This window comes from Alligator sinensis, unplaced genomic scaffold (assembly GCF_000455745.1).
Source record: "Alligator sinensis unplaced genomic scaffold, ASM45574v1 scaffold876_1, whole genome shotgun sequence".
NCBI lineage: Eukaryota > Metazoa > Chordata > Crocodylia > Alligatoridae > Alligator > Alligator sinensis.
Genome location: NW_005841938.1, coordinates 3,541,726 through 3,546,209, shown reverse-complemented (window position 1 = coordinate 3,546,209; position 4,484 = coordinate 3,541,726). Strand labels below are relative to the sequence as shown.

The window sequence follows — 4,484 nt, the reverse complement described above, 5'->3', positions numbered from 1 at the left end:
AGTGCTTGTTTAGAAGAATGCAAGTAGTGAAGACTCCTAGCATAGCTCCAACAGCACCAGGACTGTCAGTGTGCCCCAGCAAAAGATGGCATGTTTGGCATTTACAATGAAAGTAGCTACATTAGCAGAGTTGCTCAACTAGACAAGTCCTGAAGAGTTAAAAACAAAACGGGCCCTCCATATACAGCAGTGTCCACTACCACATTACATTTGAGAAGCTACTAAGCACAGTTAGATTTCCACCCTCCAACCAACCCTTTGGGCTTCTCATAAACAGTTAAAAAAAAAAAAAAACAAAACTTCCAAGAATCAGACATACCACAGCAACAATGGACTTGGGAGCAGGCAGGGAAAGGAAGTAAGTGGTGACCACTTCTCTTATGATCTGGATCCAGAGCCTATTAAAAAAGTATGCAGAAGGGCTCCTACTGCCTGCAGTTGGGTGTGGATGAGGCAGAATGAGCTATTTATTCATGCAAACAGGCACCTTGAGATTTTACATAAAGTCTCAAATCCACTGAGCACCGAGATACTTGTGTCAGAGGCAATGCAGAGGCTTGCTGGTTAGGCAGTCAACTGAAGTCACTTAGGATTCAGTGCAGCATCAAGCCTAAAAAAAAAAAGTGTAGCCCAAACAGTGTTTACACCATTTTGCTCAGACTCATGTTTACAATCAGTACTAACTAATCCCAGATTCAGATACAATGTGGGGCTCATTTCCTTCCATTTAAAACAAAAAAACACCACAAACAAACAGCATCTACATCATCTTATAATGCAAGACAGGATAGCCCTAGCTTACTCCTCTAATCCTTCCAATTGCTTAGTCTAACTGCATTCCCTTTGTTTTCCATAACAGCTATCCAGCTGTACAGCAAGTCATCTTTGTTATTCTTTTTCTGGCTCCTTTCTAGTGTCTGTTGACAAGTAAGCAGAGCCCACCAAAACCCTTGATCCCACTGGCAGCATAACCAATTCCAGCTACACTGCAACAGGATAAATTAAAAACAGACAGACAGTTTCCCTCTTGTCCACTATCTCCTTGTTTTTCCAAAGGAATAAACATCATGCAGTAATTTCCCCCTGGACATTTTAACTCCAGTGTCTTGTAGACTCCCACCACCACTCCCCTCCTTTCCCCAAGTGACAGTAGGTTAGTTTCATGCTTTCAAGAAGGTGGTGCAACTTCTTACGAGGAAAAGCATTTACAGTGTAACCAGCTTCCCAGCCAAGACAGTTCACATTTTGCTCAACAGATCTTGATTATAGGCTTCCTTAGGATGCATCTTTCCCTGCATCTGATCAGGAATTAGACTTTATGGAGCTATCATACTTATATCAAAAGTGAAAAGGCAGCATTAATTAGGTGATTAAATTATGAGTCATGTCAATCAGTGGGAGCATCAGTGCCTAGTCCCTAGACCCCTCTCTTATTTAGGGATGGGCCACTCAGCCTCCTCTCAAATAGAAGAAATCCCTATTGCCAGTACCCTTTAGACTTCTTAAACCAAATTCAAAGTCTTTGAAAGCGGTATAAACTTTATGCCTAGCTAAACTGTTCTACTCCCCAATGTATGTTGTATTTGTGGAGTTACTCTATTACTTCAATAAGCAATGAGAGCATCTCTAGATTAACAAAAAAGTATCAGTATATGCTTTGCATAGGATATGGAGGAACACTTCATGCTTCAGGGGACTGTATGAAGTGGGTGATGAAATCTTGAAGGCTTATGCCTCTAGATCCTGTTTAGCTGAATTGATTATAAAATACTGTTTCTCAGTATGCCTTGTATGTAGCAAACACAAAAATCTCAGCAGTATCTCTGCCTGTATGCAGAGTCAGGCTTTGGGAGAAGGGACAAAATGTGACCCCCTAGATGCCCAAACTCATCATATCCCCCAAGAACCTTCCATGTGCACATAAGAGCTGGCCAAAAATGTTTCTATTATTGTTATTAAAAGTAATAAGATTTATTTGAAAAGAAATGTCCATTTAGAGACCTATTCCAGACCATTAATAAGTATCAACATAACTGACAGTCAGACTATGCCACCAGACATCCTGTATTGAGTGTTTATACCTTTGTGCTATAAATTAGTTTCTACTAGCAATTAGTAGTAGAAGTTTCCATAAAATTTTTATAATATTTAAGGAAAAACCCCCAGCACTATTCAGTTAGATCAACCTAAAAACTTTCAACAAGCAGTTTTGCATTCTCACCATCTCTTCTCCTTCCCCCATCCCACCTGCTTTTTGGGATGGAAGGGCAAGGGGAGAGAGGAAGAAAAGTTCTTCTTTTCCCCCCTAGCTTTATCAGAATCAATATTTTATTAGTTGGGGGAAGGAATAAGAGTTCCTCCCACCCACACCACACTCTCTGCTAGAAGGGTAGTAGAGTACAGTTTCTGCACCAAGACATGGAGACAAATCATTAAGTCCCCTCAAATACTGGCTTCAGTATTAAGCAGCATGAAATGAAAGCAGCCTGCATTAGTCTGGTTGTAGAGAGACTCCATACAGAGCTTGCCAGGTATTCCTGCTACACCGCAGTTGGAAGCCTCTACTCAGTTGAGATAGGGAGACAAGAGCCCAGCCCTGTGTTACACACTGTTTTGCACTATCTGCTCTTTAAGACAGCAGGCATCTCCAAGTGAGAGAGAAACCAAGTGGAAGCTGGAAGAGCAATGAGCTCTGAGATGAGGAGAGTTTGATGACCTGCAGCTGCTGCTGCCACCAACTTTGCATCTGGTCCTCCAATCTGGCTAAGGGTGGGAAGAGAGATTTCCTCTGGTGCTCAGCTGCATAGCTTTAAAAGACATCAGCCATGGTGCTTGATGGTCATGCCTACAAGATTCAAAATTCAGCACTACCAAGTAATGGAGGCCCTTTAATTGGCAGGCATCTGCTCAAAGTAACAGTAAAACAGACCCAGGAGTGTGTTGGAAACGACTCTGAGTCAAGTGTCAAAAAAAAAAAAAAAACAAAAAAAACAAAAAAAAAAAACACACAGCTCGAGGGGAGGCTTCTCTAGACTTCATTCTAGCAGAACTGAACTGCTTGAAAATGCAAAGGCAAGAAATGGGTGACTGATAATAAGCTTGCAATTCTTAGGAAGGAGGGCAATAACAGAAGACAGACTTTGGACTGAACTGGTGGGCAAGATCCCATTGGCAGGTAGTCTAATGCAGAAAGAGTTTGAGAGATTTGGCAAGTTTAAAGGAAAATTAAGACACAGGCACAAAAAAAGTACTCCAATGTGAAGGAAAGTATAGCAACAGAGACCAGCCCAGCTTTTTAATGGACTTGCAATTAATGAAAGGCTCAGTTATTAAGGATGAATAAGATGAAGAATGAGGTAAAGAGCGTGAAGAACAGCAAGAGCACATGGGACCAAGAGTCAGAAAGGCCAGAGTTCAAGCAAAAATGCAACTAGCTGCAGTCACTGAGAAGGAATAAGACATTCTACCAAAAAAAAGTTAATCAAGGGAAGAGCAGATCCGTTAATCACTACTCAGTGAGGAAGGAAAGCTAATGAACACCAACTTTGTCAGCAACATCTGACAATGCTCCTTTTTTTTTTTTTTTTGCCTCAGTAGTCATTGAGGCTAACTGACTGGATGACTAATGCAGTTAGCATCAGCAAGAAGTCAGGCTGGAATGGGGAAGAAACAAGTCTTGAGAAAGATTTGAAAGATAAGTTGCTCCATTAAGGAGAAAGTGCTCTAAAGTACTTGCAGGGTGCCAAGCGATCTCCGAGTCATTAGCTGCTTTCTTTGCTAATTCATGAAGAACGAGGGGGCAGAGAAATGTTCCAGCAGACTAGGGGGAAAAGAAGAGAGAAATATAGGGCTTGCATGAAAGAGGTGGGTCAGCCTAAAGACCAAGAAAGATACACAGGATATTGCAGTAAGCCCCTAGGCAGCAACAAGGGGATGAGCAAGTAGTCACAGATTTCACAGACATAAAACTGAAACCAGGACATAAAACCAGCCTGAAGCTAACGACAATCCCAGCATCAACGACAGCAGTATCGCCACGATCCACCGAGGCCTGTCCCGCTCCCCGTTATTCAGTGTTTGCTAATTACTGGATAGCTGGAGAGACGTGAAAAAAGTGTGTGAATTTTAATAAATAGGAGGGATTATAAAACAAACAAACAAACAAACCCAAACCACTCCATCTGGAGCCAGGACCGGATCTGAATTCAAAGCAATGTTGACAAACTAAGAGACATGATCTGAAATCAGTAATTCAAGTGCAGACGACAAGGCGGGAACAAGGGAGGGGGGAAGGGAAGGGGCAGGGGGCTATAATAACTACTGTGAACAGAAAAGGCTGGGGTGGGGGATGATGCTAGAGGCAGGGCGGACCGTGTCATGGGGCCGCAGCAGGTGCCGAGGAGGGGACAGCGGCTTTGCAAGACCTGCGAGAGACACTGGAGAGGATGCTGCGACTGGCGCCGTGCACACCGAGGGGACAGGGG

At 42.8% G+C, this 4,484-nt stretch overlaps 1 protein-coding gene across 1 annotated transcript in view; it reads right to left on the bottom strand.

Moving 5' to 3' along the window:
* Positions 1 to 4,478, bottom strand: part of PCTP (phosphatidylcholine transfer protein) — a 15,824-nt gene extending 11,346 nt beyond the window's left edge. The window contains exon 1 of the mRNA XM_006019779.3: positions 3,993 to 4,478. The gene's annotated coding sequence lies outside the window, so the exon portion shown is untranslated. The remainder of the gene's footprint in view (positions 1 to 3,992) is intronic.
* Positions 4,479 to 4,484: the final 6 nt, after the last annotated feature.